The following is a 17,254-nucleotide window of genomic DNA, read 5'->3' on the forward strand; positions in this document are numbered from 1 at the left end:
CACAAGCCCCCGCTCCACCTGCTCCACCCCCCTCCCCACCGGGCCCGAGGAAGCTTCTAGACGATGCTTTCCTAACACATGTCCCAAAGGCCATGATACAGGGTCACATAAATCCATGTCCCAGATATAAGGGATAGGACTTTCATGCCAGATGCTGGCCAAGTGTTTCATAAATAGGTTCACTTACTCTTCACTGCAATTTTAAGAGGGACATTACAAAATGATCCTCATGGGGCGCCTGGGTGGCTCAGTCGGTTGAGCGTCCGACTTCGGCTCAGGTCACAATCTCACGTTCCGTGAGTTTGAGCCCCGCGTCGGGCTCTGGGCTGATGGCTCAGATCCTGAAGCCTGCTTCCGGTTCTGTGTCTCCCTCTCTCTCTGCCCCTCCCCTGTTCATGCTCTGTCTCTCTCTGTCTCAAAATAAATAAATGTTAAAAAAAAAAAATTAAAAAAAAAAAAAAAAAAAAAAACCAAAATGATCCTCATTCCCTAGATAAGGAGATGGAGATTGAGCAAAGCTAAAAAAATTCTCAAAATGAGGTCAGTGTTCTAGCCAGGGTTTGAACTCAGTCATCTGGATCTTAACCACTATATTATGTTGTGTATTTCCTTTCATTTGTGTAAATTCCTCATTTTATTGTGTGCTTAGACTTCTGTGGCTTGCATATTACCCTTCTTTTCTTTTTCTTTTCTTTTTCTTAGTAGTTTGTTTGTTTGTTTGTTTGTTTTAGTAGGCCCCACACCCAACATGAGGCTTGAACTCACAACCCTGAGATCAAGAGTTGCACCCTCCACCATCTGAGCCAGCCAGGCGCCCCTCTTTTTCCCCTTCTACCTGATATCATAATAGAGGCACTTTCCCATTTTGTTTAAAGCTCTTAACTTTTTTAATTAAAAAAAGTACACACATGTAAAATGAGAGAGACTAATCTAAGGGAAGCTATGAACCCATCACAAGGCTTCAACAATTATCAACCAATCTTATTTCCTCTGTCCACGCCTCACTCCATTATCTAAAGCAAATTGCAGACAGCACATTATTTTATCTGTAAATATGGCAGCGTGCAATTTTAGTAATTTGTTTCTTTTTTATCTTCCATCTCCTCAGGAAACCACAGCCCTGTTGGTCGAGTAACGATTACATCCAATGGAAAACTTCAATATTTGGTCATAGAGTTAAGAGCTCTTGGTTTTAGTCCCTGAATCCCTCTTTGAAATGACCTAAGTAATTTCTTTTTTTTTTTTAATTTTTAACGTTTATTTTGATTTTTGAGACAGAGAGAGACAGAGCATGAACGGGGGAGGGTCAGAGAGAGGGAGACACAGAATCTGAAACAGTCTTCAGGCTCTGAGCTGCCAGCACAGAGCCCGATGCGGGGCTCGAACTCACGGACCGCGAGATCATGACCTGAGCCGAAGTCGGCTGCTTAACCGACTGAGCCACCCAGGCGCCCCATTAATTTCTTAATGTTGTCGGAATCCAGTCTGTGCTCAGATTTTCCCCATGTAGACATTACTGTGAATGCTCTCCTTTATTTGATTCTGAGGACACATCGGGAAGAATTTGGTGGGCGGTATGGAAGTGTCAGAACTCTTGAGCCGGTGTGTCCCTGTCTCTGTGGAATCCGAGATTGCAAACCAACAAAGATGCTCCCCAGATGTCGGAAACCAGATTTCCAAAAGTTCAGTAGAAAGAAATATGTCTGACTCCGTTTCTCACTGCTCTGTCCAATATGGTAGCACTAACCACATCTGGCTGTGTACATTTATATTAATTAAAATACAGTTTTAGGGGCAGCTGGGTGGCTTAGTCGGTTAAGCATACGACTCTTGATTTTGGCTTAGGTCATGATCTCACGTTCGTGAAATCGAGCCCCATGTTGGATTCTGTGCCAGTGTGGAGCTTGCTTGGGATTCTCTCTCTCTCACTCTGTCTCTGTCCCTATCCTTCTCTCTCTCTCTCTCTCTCTCTCTCTCTCTCTCTCTCAAATAAATAAATAAAAACTTTAAAAGAATCTTTTAAAAAATACAATTTTAAAGTCAGTCCCTTGTTTGGCATCAGCACTGAGTAGGGACGTGCGGTGAGCGGTTGCCATATTGGACAGGGCAGACACAAGACATTCCCACACCATCACAAAAGTTTCCGTTGGACAGTTGGTCTAGAGTTGGAGAAGGAATGGTAGTCACAAGGGGCAAGAGACTCTAAACAATTTTTTTTAAAATCTGCATTTATAATTGCGGAAGTTCTTGGAAGAATGCAGAGTGCCCACATGGGGAACTTGACGAACTTAACATTCAAGAGGAAGTCAGATATATGCCTCAGGTCTCACTGCTCATTTAATAGCTTTAATTGAATGGTCTCCATCTAGCCCTGTGCCAACAAAAGGTTTGCTTTATTTTTAAACGTACTTCCTTTTCTCTAAAAAAAAAAAAAAAACAAAAACAAAAACCAAAAAACAAAAACCGATTCCTGCTCAGCAGTGGAAAACATGAAGTTAGCCCGGTCTTATAAATATCAGCTATGTCCAGCCACTTCCAGTTTTAAATAGTTTCATTTCAAGAAAACATTCTGTCACATTCAGATATTGGTATTTTCTATTGCAGTCTGGTTCAGACCCCCTGCCCGGGGCTCGGGAAGCAGAAGACAGCCTTGTACATTGGTGCCCTTTCCCTTCCTCCTAACAGCCCCTCCTGTCTGTTCCAAGGGTCCCTTTGTGGGAAGTGACAAGGATCTCTCCTCTCTCTGCTAGGCCAGCCTTCTCTGTTTGACCAGTCCCTCCCTCAGTGTCCGGCTCACTTGTCTGGATCCACCTGTGCGGGGAATCTAGGTAGGATTCAGCTGTGATGCCATACTTCGTGTAGGCAATGACCCTGACAGTACGTCTGTCCAAAGTCCCAGGCTGGGTGGACCTTCAAAGACTGGTGGTCAAGCTTGCAGACCCTCAGCCACTCTGACTCTCAGGGGGGAGACTCCCTCCTTGGTCACCTAGGCTGGCTTTCCTGACTCAGTCCACCTTTACCCAAGATGGCAGAACTTCTTCTAAGGGTCTTCTTGCATGAAATGCCAGGCATGAGGCTCCATCCTCTTTCTGCCAAGTGCAATACCCCACAACTGCATATACACCAGTGGGGTGCCAACTGCCAATAAGTGACTCCAGAAAAAAAGGGGTTACGTGTCCCCATTCCAGACCCTCCTACCTCACAGACATATTTCCCTTGGAGCTCACCAGTTTGAGAAGACAGGTCAAGAGTCCCCATACTTCATGGCATGGGAGCGATGGTCGAAGATATAATTACTTCCTCAAGAACTCTGCTCCCTCTCAAAGACATCCCCCTCATCCTCCTTTGCCCCCTTCCCGTTATCTTACCTCTTCCTGGTGTTTTAAAGCTCATGATCCAGGTTGAAAGGGTATATTGGTTATCTATTGCTGTGGATCAAATTACTCCCAAACTTAGCAGCTTAAAGCAACAAACTATTATTTATCTCACATCGTTTCTGAGGGTCTGGAACCCAAGTGTGGTCTAACTGGGTCGTTCTGGCTCAAGGTTTCTCATGTGGTTTCAGTCAGGATGTCAGCTGGACATGCATCATATGAAGCTTGACTGGGGCTGGAGGAACCACTTCTAAGATGGTGTGCTCACATGCCCATTGGCCAGAGCTTTACTTCCTTGCTGCATGGGCCTCTCCAGAGGATTGCTCATGACATGGCAGCTGACTGCTCCCAGAGCAACTGACCTGAAAGAAAGAGAATAACCAGGATGAAGTTGTCTTTTATAACTTAATCTCAGAAGTGACATATATTATCTTCTGCCGTATTCTGTTGGTCTCACAGACCAACCCTCTTACGGTGTGGGAGGAGAGCTATCTCACGGCAAGAATACCAGGAGGCAGGGATATTGGGGGTCGATGGAGGCTGGCCACCATGATGAGGCTCATTGATTGTGAGGGTCTGGCTGGGAGTCAAGCTCTCTTTTAACTTAGCCCTTCAGAATTAAGCAAGTTGTTTTCACCATGCGCGAGGTTTTCCAGAAAAGACCCAGTAATGGTTTGGCTGCAATTACCTTCCATACACCTGCTTATTAAATTACATTTTGTGGGGCGCCTGGGTGGCTCAGTCGGTTAAGCGGCCGACTTCGGCTCAGGTCACGATCTCACTGTCTGTGAGTTCGAGCCCCGCGTCGGGCTCTGTGCAGACAGCTCAGAGCCTGGAGCCTGTTTCAGATTCTGTATCTCCCTCTCTCTGACCCTCCCCTGTTCATGCTCTGTCTCTCTCTGTCTCAAAAATAAATAAACGTTAAAAAAAAATTTAAATTACATTTTGTTATTATGATACAAGTAACATGTATTAAGTGTTAAAAAAGGAAAAAAAGACACAGACAAGTAAAAAAGCAGACAAAAGTCATGTCTTAGTTCACTATTCAAAATCAAACCTTGACATACGGTTTTATAGAATTTTCTTCTGTATGAATGTTTACTTTTGCAGATTCTTTCTTGTTGGCTCATGCTTCTAACAGCATCTTGTAAATATCTGTATTTGTTGGTGATCCTATTCCTAAGGATTTGCTTCAGGAAATATTCAAGTCCATGAGCAAAGCAAAACTTCAACCAATTTAACCCAATATATTCATCTGATAACCTTGATGTTTTATATTTGTTTGCATTTCATATTTAGAAATATTTCTTCGTGGTTTCTGATTCCAGAAGTTTCTCATGCTCGTCTGAGTTTACCTAAATTAATTTTAAGTGGCACGATTTTTTTTTTTAAGTTTCTACAGTCTTTGCACTATAATAAAAAAAAAAAAGGTACAGTTATGGCCATTCGGTGCCCTCCATGACTATGGTTTTCTTTCATCATGTTTTTGGTTTCTTTGTTCTTTTCCTCTAAAGTTTGAAAGAATTTTTCAAGTCGGTCCGCACATGTGAATATTCACCTTTTAAAACAAATTTTTTTGTTCTTAACCTTTATTTGTTTTGAGAGAGGGAGAGAGAGCGTGCGCTCAGGTGAAAACGTGTGCACATGTGAGTGGGGGAGGGGCAGAGAGAGAGAATCCCAAGCAGGCTCTGCGCTGTCAGCACAGAGCCCCACGCGGGGCTCCATCCCATGCACCCATCGTGAGATCGTGACCTGAGCTGAAGTCTGACCCTTAACCGACCCAGCCACCCAGGTGCCCCAGCAAAGTTTCTTTGTGGCACCAGTTCTGAGCTGAGAGGAGTAATCTGCTTCCAGTGTCCTTATACTCCTCCTTTATTACCCGTTCCATGTGACCTCGACAAGGCTACACGTTACCCAGTGCTCACAAGTATACCTACCACCTGTCACCGCATGACACGGTTACAGTAGCATTGGCTGTATTCCTGATGTCGCACTTTTCATCCCTGAGACTTATTTGTTGCACAACTGGAAGCCTGGACCCCTCTCTCCCCCCACCCACTTTGCCCATGCTTACCCTCTGGCAACCACCACTTTGTTCCCTGTATTTAGGGGTGTATTTCTGCTTGTTTGCTTGTTTGATATTTTTTTAAGTTTAATTAATTAGTTAATAATTTCTTCAAATTTACATCTGAGTTAGTTAGCATAGAGCACAATAATGATTTCAGGAGCAGATTCCAGTGACTCATCCCCTACGTATAACACCCAGTGCTCATCACAACAAGTGCCCTCCTTAATGCCCCTGCCCCGTTTAGCCCATCCCCCCACACCCCATGCCCCACCAGCAACCCTCAGTTTGTTCTCGTATTTAATAATCTCCTATGTTTTGTCCCCCTCCCTGTTTTTATGTTATTTTTGCTTCCCTTCCCTTATGTTCATCTGTTTTGTCTCTTAAAACACTCATATGAGTGAAGTCATATGATTTTTGTCTTTCTCTGACTAATTTCGCTTAGCATAATACCCTCCAGTTCCATCCACGTTCTTGCAAATGGCAAGATTTCATTCTTTTTGATTGCCGAGTAATACTCCATTGTGTATATATATACATGTATATATATACATATACACATATATATATATGTGTATATATATATGTATATATGTATATATATACATGTATATATATACACATATATATATATCACATTCATCCATGGATGGACATTTGGGGTCTTTCCATACTTTGGCTATTGTTGATAGCACTGCTATAAACATTGGGTTGCATGTGCCCCTTGGAAACAGCACACCTGTATCCCGTGGATAAATTCCTAATAGTGCAATTGCTGGGTTGTAGGGTAGTTCCATTTTTAATTTTCTGAAGAAGCTCCACACTGTTTACCAGAGTGGCTGCACAGTTTCCATTCCCATATTTATTTATTTTTGAGAGCGAGAGAATCTCAAGACACGGGGCTCAATCCCACAGACCTCGAGATCATGACCTGAGCCAAGATCAAGAGTCGGGGACTCCACTGACTGAGCCACCCGGGCGCCCCTGTTTGACCTCTTAATTTGCTCTTCAACAAAATATGATCTAATGTTTGTCAACGAGCAGAAGACAAATTGCCTGTATTCTCATGGGGAGCATGGTTCCATGTCCTTCCTTGTCAAGGATCTTTCAAGTAGATCTTTGTCTCCTTCGCTGATGAAAAGAGGCTCTCACTTGGGACTCCCCACCTTTACCAGGTGACATCTTCTTCTTGCTCCTCTCATAGGCTTTGGAGAGAAGTCAGATTCAACTGATTCAGCACCAAGTCTGCCTGCATTAATGGTGGGGCAGGAGAGAGTAAAAATGCCAGTGGCCTTCTCCCAGAAATGGGGCTGATAATAGTGTCTGTGGATGAACAGCTCACAAAGGTCATGATGTCCTGCAGACGGCAAGCGTTTAATAAGTGGTTGCTGCCGACATTATTATTCTATTGTTGGTATTTCGTTACTGTAATGTAGCTTTGTGTGTCCGTTTTGTTCATTATTTTTTTTTTTATCCTTACCAACCAGAACAGTGCAGGAGCCATTCGAGACACTCCGGAAATATTTACTGCATGAATGAAGTTTTGAGAATTTGGAGAGGCAATCATAGAAATGGGTCACCATGCGCCATGTTGAATCAGACGTTGGTAGTGTTGCTTGCAATAGTGAAGAATTTTGAATCAACCTACGTGTTAAATAGCAGGGGTCAGTTGAATCAATGATGGTGCTTGACGTGCTGGAATCCTATGTCCTTTCTTGCAGAGCATATCGTGCAATACTTTGGATGGGGGAAATGTTTACTCATATTGTTGGAATGAAAAAAAAAAGGGAGTTACACAACAGTATGTACAATATGATCTCAAATACATAAGAAGTATGTATGCATAGAGAAAAACTGAAAATAAGGTTTGGAGAGCATGGATCCAGGGGCGCTTGGGTGGCTCAGTCGGTTAAGTGTCCGACTTCCGCTCTGGTCATGATCTCGCGGTCCATGGGTGCGAGCTCCACGTGGGCGTCTGTGCTGACAGCTTAGATCTTGGACCTGCTTCAGATTCTGTGTCTCCCTCTCTCTCTCTCTCTCTGCCCCTCCCCTGCTCACACTCTGTCTCTCTCCCCAAAATAAATAAACATTAAAAATTTAAAAATAAATGTGAGACTATAAAGAAGTTAAAACGAATGAATTAGATCTATATGTATCAATATAGATACAGTTCAAAGCACAATATCTAGTCCTGGGAAGATACATGCATGCAATGTTACTCAGGCAACATTTTCAAATTAAAAGCATCCATAATGTACATGGATACATAGATGCAATGTTCATGGATACATATAAGCGTCCTAAAAACACAAAAGCCACAGCAATAACTACTCCTCCTTTAGGAGGTGGGAAGGGGTTGAGAGCTTTTAACTGTGTTTCCTCAAAATAAAAAAATAAAACCCACAAACAACCAAGATCTCTAAGACAATGTGGCAAACTACTAACATGTCTCATCTGGGTAGTTGGTCCATGGATACAAGCATGATATTAATAATACTTAACCACTGACATCCCCTGGGTATTGACCAGCCAGAACAGACACTGATCATCATGTTGGAGCCCCATCCTGAGGTGCCAGCCACCACATTATTCACCACATTATTGCTGGATGGTGGGTGGGTCCTTGAGAAAGAGCTGATGCCATGTAAACTGCCACCAGGGTTGTTAGGTAGGTTCATAGGTAATTATCTCTCAGGCTGAAGGCGTGCTTCGTAGATTGCCAGGGGACCCGCTTCTTAGCTGCCTTCTCTCTCTCTCTCTCTTTTAATATATATATATATATATTTTTTTTTTTTTTTTGAGAGAGAGAGAGAAACAGAGCACGAGCAAGGGAGGGACAGAAAGAGAGGGAGACATAGAATCCCAAGCAAGCTCCAGGCTCTGAGCTGTCAGCACAGAGCCCGACGCGGGGCTCGAACCCACGAACCATGAGATCATGACCTGAGCCGAAGTCGGATGCTTAGCCAACTGAGCCGCCCAGGCGCCACGGCCACCTTCTCTTCAACAGTGTCCTCTGTGACTTGGATGAAAACCACGGAGATATTAAGTAAGATTTGCAGGTGATGCAAAACCAGAATGGCTGAGTATTCCCATGCTTGACTGAATCTTAAGACTCTTCAAACTCCTACTTGACTCTCAAGAGGTAAGACTGAATCTCTAACGTAATAATAATCCCAACAGGTGGCAGAGAGACACAAGAGCCAATTAAACAAAATTAAAGAAGTGTAAATACAGTATTTCATCTAGCTTACAATCACTTACTGCTTACAGACACCCGGCATGGCAGGCTGTCATGTGAAAATTCCAGGAGTCTTAAAGCCTTTTATAATCTGCTGGTGGGAGTATAAATTGGTTTCTGGAGGGTAATTTGGTGATAATTAAAAGCCTCCCAAGAAAACACATATTTTTTGAACTAGCAATTCAACCTCTAGGGATTTTTAAGAAATCAGGGTGCCCCTGGTGGCTCGGTCAGTTGAGCAACCGATGTTTGATTCTGGCTCAGGTCATGATCTCAGGATTCGTGGCGGGGTTCGTGGGTTTGAGCCCCGCACCAGACTCCGTGCTAGCAGAGAGGAGCCTGTGTGGGATTCTCTCTCTCCCTCTCCCTCTCTCTCTCTCTCTCTCTCTCCCTCATGGTAAGTCACTGTGGGTTGGGGGAATGGGGAGATGTTGGCAAAAGGGTGCAAACTTCCAGTTATAGGATTAACAAATTCTGGAGATGTCATGTACAGCAAGGTTGTAGCAGGATTCTCGCACAGAGAGTTGTGACACCGAGGTTTTTCTTTCCAGGAAGCGACTTTATTTCTTCCAGAACATCTCAGTTGGGTTCATACCGGAAGAACTGAGTCCTGAATGCCACATGACGTAGCTTTCTATATATTTTTTACTTCTTTGTCTCCCATGTATGGTAACATACAAACCTGGAGTCTGATTAAGTGGTCTCATGTTACAAGGTGGTGAGGGACGTTGTCACGTACCCATATAGCCAGGTTGCCTTGAGGGTTTTTTGATTCCTTACTTAGGGAGGGGACCCTACCACAAGGTGGCTATAGCTAATAATACTCTATTATTTCAAAGTTGCTGAGAGAGTAGATCTTAAATGTTCTCACCGCAAAAAAGAAATGGTAATGGAGCGTCTGGTCTGGCTTAGTCAGTAGAGCATGCAACTTGTGATCTTAGGGTTGTGAGTTCAAATCCCGCGTTGGGAGTAGAGAGTACGTTTATAAATAGTAATTATGTCATGAGCTGGAGGTGTTAGCTAATGCCATAGTAGCAATCATTTCGCAATATATAAATGTGTCAAATGAGCATGTGGTACACCTTGAACCTATACAATGTTAAATGTCAATTGTATCCCAATAAAGCTGGGAAAAATTGTCAGAGAAACACATAGAGATGGTTATTTAAGGATGTCAATCCAAGCATTGTTTGCAATTGTGATACAAAACACAAGTATAAGGAACCTATCAAGAGGGTACTAGTTAAATACATAGTATACATTGGGGGTAGTGTATGACCAGTAGACAATCCAAGATAATAAACATAGGGAATAATCTGGAAGATTTTACATGAATGTATTTATAGTGATTATCAATAGGTGGTGGGTTGTGAGAGTTTTTAAAGTTTATCTTTTCTTTATTTGTATTTTCTAATTTTCAAAGATTATGTGTTGCCTATGTGATGAAGCAATGAGCTTTAAAAATTAGTTTTAGCTGACAATACACTTAATGTAATCCAACAATGTGATGTTGCTGCTAAAAAGAGTGGTCATTTGGGGGCGCACGGGTGGCTCAGTAGGCTGAACATCAGACTCTTGATTTCGGCTCAGGTCGTGATCTCAGGGTTCGTGAGACTGAGCCCCGAATCTGGCTCTGTAGAACCTGCTGGGGATTCTCTCTCTCTCTTTCTGCCCCTCCCCCACTTATGCTCACTCTCTCTCTGCCTCTCTCTTTCTCTCTCAACATAAATAAATAAACTTAAAAACAAAATAAAAAGAGTGGTCATTTATGTAATTAGGGAGGAGACCGGGATAAACATTACAACTTTCACGTTCCTGTGTTGGGGGTTGCATTTTTTAGGGTTCACAGGAGTGGTACCAGAAGTGTTGACCAAGCTGGAAGTTACGTTCTACATAACTGTTGAGAAATCAGGGCTATTTATCCCAGGAAATAAATGACTAAGGGAAAGTATCTTGTCCTTAAATGATTGAAGGCCCATCGAATGGAGAACATTGGCTCAAAGTTGCTGCAGAAAACAGAAAAGGGGTAGGAGCAGAGAGCAGTAGCTTGCTAACAGGGAGAAACTTTCTAACAACCACGGATTGTTACTATTGCCATAATGAGTTGAATCAGTCAGGGCTCCTTGGTTGCAAATAATAGAAACAGACTCCAGTTAACATATGCAAGAAAAAATTATTGGAAGATTTGGAGTGTCTCATAGGGAAGAGCCTGGGGGAGCAGGCTTGGAAAAATGAAAGAATATTCTGAGTCATACGCAGGGTGTTTTGCAGAAACCAGGGGCAATCTTCATCCAAGAATATTAAGGATGTACTTCTTAAAACTCCCCAGTGTCCTCTTTGGCATCTGATACGGTTTCACAACCCATGAATTAAACAAACCTTTTGTGTGCCTGGATATTTTTGTTACAGTCTACCTCTTCTGCTTACTTCATTACGTCTGTCAGCATTTGAAACCCGAAAGGCCATGATCATGTCAATGAGTTCTGCTTCTGACTTCCCCAGATTCTGCTTCTAAGCATTGACAGATGTCCCCTAGTGTCATGTCTTGGGGTTTGGTGAACAAGTTCATGTTAGCCCTCAAAACTGCTTTTCTTTTAAAAACAGACGGCTATTCTCCACCCCAATTTTGTTAGCCCGTGGGATGATCTTTTCTGGGCAACAGTGAGGTGAGTGGTTACGGGATGGAGGGACTCCATGTTTTCTTCACATGAGAGTGGTTTTCCTCCCTCTCATCAGAGCATCACGTAACTAGAACGAAACACGAGTGGAAGGAAAGACGCGGAGAATAAGTGGCCAGAGGGAGAAAGGAACCAATTTGAAATTCCCACTCCACGCCAGGCATCCTACTGGGTGCTTGTGTGGGCAGGTCCCCGGGAGAAGCACATAGAACAACGGAAACAGATTGAAGCAGAAAAACCATAATTTTGAGGTCATGGGGTAGCGCGCAGAATTCTCAGAAAGATTAGATAACCAGGCAGAGCAAATAGGCAGTAACAAAATGGGGCTTTGCGGTCAGAAAATAGCAAATAGCATGCCACAGAATTGGTTCAGAGGAAGAAGAAAAGAAAAGAAAAGGGAAGGGAAGAGAGAGAAGAAAAGAAAAGAAAAGAAAAGAAAAGAAAAGAGAAGGGAAGGGAAGGGAAGAGAAGAGAGAGAGAAGGGAAGAGAGAGAAGAAAAGAAAAGAAAAGAAAAGGGAAGGGAAGAGAGAGAAGAAAAAAAAAGAAAAGAAAAGAGAAGGGAAGGGAAGGGAAGAGAAGAGAGAGAGAAGGGAAGAGAGAGAAGAAAAGAAAAGAAAAGAAAAGAAAAGAAAAGAAAAGAAAAGGGAAGGGAAGAGAGAGAAGAAAAAAAAAGAAAAGAAAAGAGAAGGGAAGGGAAGGGAAGAGAAGAGAAAGGGAAGGGAAGGGAAGAGAAGAGAGAGAGAAGGGAAGAGAGAGAAGAAAAGAAAAGAAAAGAAAAGAAAAGGGAAGGGAAGAGAAGAGAGAGAGAAGGGAAGAGAGAGAAGAAAAGAAAAGAAAAGAAAAGAAAAGAAGGGAAGGGAAGAGAAGAGAGAGAGAGAAGGGAAGAGAGAGAAGAAGAGAAAAGAAAAGAAAAGGGAAGGGAAGGGAAGAGAAGAGAAGAGAAGAGAAGAAAAGAAAAGAAAAGGGAAGGGAAGAGAGAGAAGAAAAAAAAGAAAAGAAAAGAGAAGGGAAGGGAAGAGAAGAGAGAGAGAAGGGAAGAGAGAGAAGAAAAGAAAAGAAAAGAAAAGAAAAGAAAAGAAAAGGGAAGGGAAGGGAAGGGAAGAGAAGAGAAAGAGAAGGGAAGAGAGAGAAGAAAAGAAAAGAAAAGAAAAAAGAAAAGGGAAGAGAGAGAAGAAAAGAAAAGAAAAGAAAAGAAAAGGGAAGGGAAGGGAAGAGAAGAGAAGAGAAGAAAAGAAAAGAAAAGGGAAGGGAAGAGAGAGAAGAAAAAAAAGAAAAGAAAAGAGAAGGGAAGGGAAGGGAAGAGAAGAGAGAGAGAAGGGAAGAGAGAGAAGAAAAGAAAAGAAAAGAAAAGAAAAGAAAAGAAAAGGGAAGGGAAGGGAAGAGAAGAGAGAGAGAAGGGAAGAGAGAGAAGAAAAGAAAAGAAAAGAAAAGAAAAGGGAAGGGAAGAGAGAGAAGAAAAAAAAAGAAAAGAAAAGAGAAGGGAAGGGAAGGGAAGAGAAGAGAGAGAGAAGGGAAGAGAGAGAAGAAAAGATAAGAAAAGAAAAGAAAAGAAAAGAAAAGAAAAGAGAAGAGAAGGGAAGGGAAGGGAAGGGAAGGGAAGGGAAGGGAAGGGAAGAGAAGAGAAGAGAAGAGAAGAGAAGAAAAGAAAAGAAAAGAAAAGAAAAGAAAAGAAAAGAAAAGAAAAGAGAAGAGGTTGCTGTCAGCACCATTAAATTCCAGAGGCCAGAGTTTGCACTGTTGGCCCCCTTGCACATTACTGTCCCCCTTCCTCCCCACCCTATTTCTCTTTCCTAGCCTCAATTCTTCTCTTCACCTTCATTTATTTTTTTATAAAAATTTTTAATATTTATTTTTGAGAGAGAGAGAGAGAGTAGGAGAGGGGCAGAGACAGAGGGAGACACAGAACCGGAAGCAGGCTCCAGGCTCTGAGTTGTCAGCACAGAGCCCGATGCGGGGCTTGAATCCATGAACTGTGAGATCATGACCTGAGCCGAAGTCAGACGCTCAACCCACTGAACCACCCAGACGGCCCTTGACGTTTCTTCTAATATGATTATCTCAGCAGCCCCATGAGCGGGTATCTCCACCTTCCAGATGAACGAATGGAGGTTCAGATCATTAGACTGAGGTCAGGCAGTGAGTGAGCTAGTGCCCTGGTGTCCTTCCTCATCTATTCTACCACAATGTCTCTTACATGCCAGGCAGGAGCCAGGCTGAGCCCTGGACACAACGATTCCACGAGCGAGGCATTTCACAGGTAAGGAGATAGAAGCTTACTCAAGGTTCTTCGTTTGTAAGTGATGGGAGACTGGTTGCATGACATCAGAGTCAGCCCTTCAGTCAACCGCCTCTCTTTCTTGGGGAAAGTGAGAGGTTGGATGAATCCTCTGTTTCTTGTGCTTTCAGTCTTTGTCAAGCAGGTGTGGGGAGCATGCCAGCTGAGCCCCCCCCCCCCACCCCACTCTTCCGTCTCAGCCGATAGTGCACTAAACCCCTCTGTCACCTAAGATTGGAAGCTTGCAGCATCATTGACTGCTGGTTTCTCACTCCCCATATGATGAGTTGGCAAGTTCTTTTTCACACGCAAGACGTGTCTTCTGGTTCTTCTCCTCCCTCATACCCACAGCCGCATCCCTGGTCCAGGTCTGATTACTTTATGCCAGTCATCTTGGGCTGTCTTATCAATTGGTCTCCCTGCCTTCACACTCGCCCAGGAGCCCATCTGCATGCTGGCAGCTTTTCAGTGGACATCACGGTTGACTCTCCATGATCATGCAACCCCAGAAGACTGGTCCAAGTCAGCCATGGCGAACGACTGTGTCATCTGACCAGGCCCTGTGACCCATAGAGACCTGGAGAGGCGCATCTCCTGGGAGGATGCTTCAGGATTGGCTTGTGCCTGGCTGTGTTACTGGCCATTTGGCCATCTTGCAAGCACCCCAAGAATAAAGTGATAGCGTTGACACAGTGGAGATGGAAAGGGATTGTGGGTCTTTGAGGGATTCGTTACTCTATGCAAATCTACTGATCAATCCCCCTCCTCTGTGGCTTTGTATTACCTTTGGAATCAGGTCCACACTCCTCAACGTGGCTTTTGAAGCCCCTTCCGGGGACATGATCCACGCATCAGCCCCTGGGTCTGACTCTCCCAGCCCTTTTCCCTTGGCCTTTAGGTCGTGATTAGATAATCCTGACTCCTCTTACCCCCCTCCCCCACCCCAAATCGTCCAGAACATCTCTGCTCTTTCTTCTCTAGAATGTTCTTTTTCTCTTTCTCCATCTACCGAATTTATTTTCATCTTCCAGGATCAGCTCAAATGGTGGCTCCTCTTTGAAGTGTTTCCTAATCCCCAGGCAGAATTAAGGAATCGCTTGAGTGTCTGCGAGCACTTTGCGTCTGTGTTATGGGGCTCTTTCCATCCTCATACACAGTCATAGGCACTTATATTTCTCCTTTGCTAAAAAGTGAGCTCCTTAAATACAGGGGCTTTTTCATCCACACTGTAGCTTTGGTACCCTGCACAAGACCCAGTGATTCCGTATGTACTAATGACATTTTTTACTGAAAAGTTCTCATTCATTCAGATTGTAGACCATCCAGCATGTGGCTATTGATTATTGTTCATTTTTTATTAAAAAAATGAAGCAGTATTCTCCATCATACTGTCTTCGGGATTTTGCAGTTTAAGAAGCTCTTTTAACAGACACCGTCTCAATTAATCCTCACCTGTCGCTAAAACACCAGTATTATCCCCACTTAACAGATGGGGAAACTGCACACCCAATCCAAACCTGTTTGTTGAGTGCCTACCATTTGCATAACGTTATGTAAGAGGCAAGCTGTGGAAGGAGGTTGCAAAGGGGTCCAAAAACCATAGTCTCTCCATTAAGAGAGTTTGCAACTTACAAGGGGAGGTAAGAAATAAGTCAGAATGTTTCAGTTGCAAGATATAAAAGCAATGCAGTACAACATTGGAGAGATCTTGAAGGCAAAAATTTATAACATAACACAAGAGGGATACACAACCTTAGTACCATAAAGTTAAGAGGGAAGATTAAAGTGTGGGCTTACAGTAGGAGTCTGTGAACCATCTTCCCAAAAAGAATTGAACGGGGGGCGCCTGGCTGGCTCAGTTGGTAGGGCGTGCAACTCTTGATCGTGGGGTCATGAATTAGAGCCCCACATTGTGCGTAGAGATGATTTAAATAAAAAGAGTTGGACCTGAATTTTAAGGATCAGTGGGCTTTCACAAAATGGAAAAGAGGTAAGGCATTCCCTGTGGAAAAGTGAAGGCTTGCTGGGCAAGGAAGTGAAGCTAGTGAACTGAAATGAGTTCCAAAGAAACTCATGAGCTCCAAAGAAATGAGTAAGTGTTTGTTGGATGGATGGATGGATGGATGGATGGTTAGATGATAGATAGATAGATAGATAGATAGATAGATAGATAGATAATATAGGTGTGTGGATAGGTAGATAAATGAATACAGAATAGGCAGATAAATCTGCAGGTTCAGAGGCTGGGCTCAAATTTTACTGAGAATGTCTCCCAACACAGAAGCATGATGACAAGCTGTATTCTTTTTGCAGAGCAACCTGGCTTTTCTTGTCCAGCTGAACGAAAGGAATCGTGGGTGTCCAAAATCATGTTGAATTAAGACATTCGAATGTGGTCAGAACTACAGGGACATGCCTGGGCTTAGGAGGTAATCAGGGCGGTGTGGCCTTTTAACGTTATGTGTGGGTGTGTTTTCTCACAAACACATGTGCAGAGACACACATAAAACTTTGTTTGGGGTTTTTCTTTTCCTTTTTACTGTGTTATGCCAAGCTTTTGTTTTGACTGAATTGTCACTTTCCAATGTCTCATGCGTGGGAGCTCAAGACCCCGTCCCGTGTAAATGAGATACTTAGACCCATAATAATGATGGCAGCAAGTATTTACATAACTTGGATAAAGGATCCAGTTCAGCTGGTTGGGGAAAAGGATATTTTTTTTAATATGAAATTTATTGTCAAATTGGTTTCCATACAACACCCAGTGCTCATCCCAAAAGGTGCCCTCCTCAATATCCCTCACCACCCCCTCCATCAACCCTCAGATTGTTCTCAGTTTTTAAGAGTCTTTTATGGTTTGGCTCCCTCCCTCTCTAACTTTGTTTTTTCCTTCCCCTCCCCCATGGTCTTCTGTTAAGTTTCTCAGGATCCACATAAGAGTGAAAACATATGGTATCTGTCTTTCTCTGTATGACTTATTTCACTTAGCGTAACACTCTCCAGTTCCATCCACGTTGCTACAAAAGGCCATAGGGAAAAGAATATTTTTAAGGATATTATTATTATTATTATTATTATTTTAAGTAGGCTCCATGCTCAACCTGGGATTTGAACTCACAACCCTGAGATCAAATGTCACATGCTTTACCGAATGAGCTGGCCAGGCGCCCCTGGGGAAAAGAATACTCTGTTTTGTTTTGTTTTGTTTTCCCCTAGAAGTCAAACTATGAAGCACTTTATAGTCCATAAACTAAGCAGGTGGAGACATGTGCTCCTGAAGAGCGAGGTTGGCCCAGTCAGGTGGGGCTTAGTGTAATGGCTCCGTCCTCCACTAGGTGGCGCTGCTTGGCTTACTGGGGTTGATCGTTGTGCTCCTCGTAGGTGCGTAGGCGCATGCGCGGGAGCCGTGAAAATGGCGTCACCCAGCCACCCGGTCTCTAGTATCGCAAGATACCTGTGACCAAGCCCCAGGCAGCACCTCCCTCCTGAGTTTTGCCTCAGGTGGGGCTGTGTTTCCCGACCCCTTACTTCTGAAGGACTGTGCCTTTGACCCGTTCTGCCCCTCTGTGGGAGGGTCTCACCGAGCGATGGCCGGGTGCCAGCCGCACCGGGGAACGTTTGCG

General features: G+C 43.5%; 1 non-coding gene across 1 annotated transcript; it reads right to left on the reverse strand.

Annotated features, from left to right (window-relative positions):
• Window positions 1–1,092: 1,092 nt before the first annotated feature.
• LOC131498635 (small nucleolar RNA SNORA25) lies at window positions 1,093–1,223 on the reverse strand. Its single transcript, XR_009255516.1, has one exon. It is a non-coding gene; the product is annotated as a small nucleolar RNA SNORA25 (small nucleolar RNA).
• Between the last annotated feature and the right edge of the window lie 16,031 nt (window positions 1,224–17,254).

Source organism: Neofelis nebulosa, chromosome 16 (genome assembly GCF_028018385.1).
Source record: "Neofelis nebulosa isolate mNeoNeb1 chromosome 16, mNeoNeb1.pri, whole genome shotgun sequence".
Lineage (NCBI taxonomy): Eukaryota > Metazoa > Chordata > Mammalia > Carnivora > Felidae > Neofelis > Neofelis nebulosa.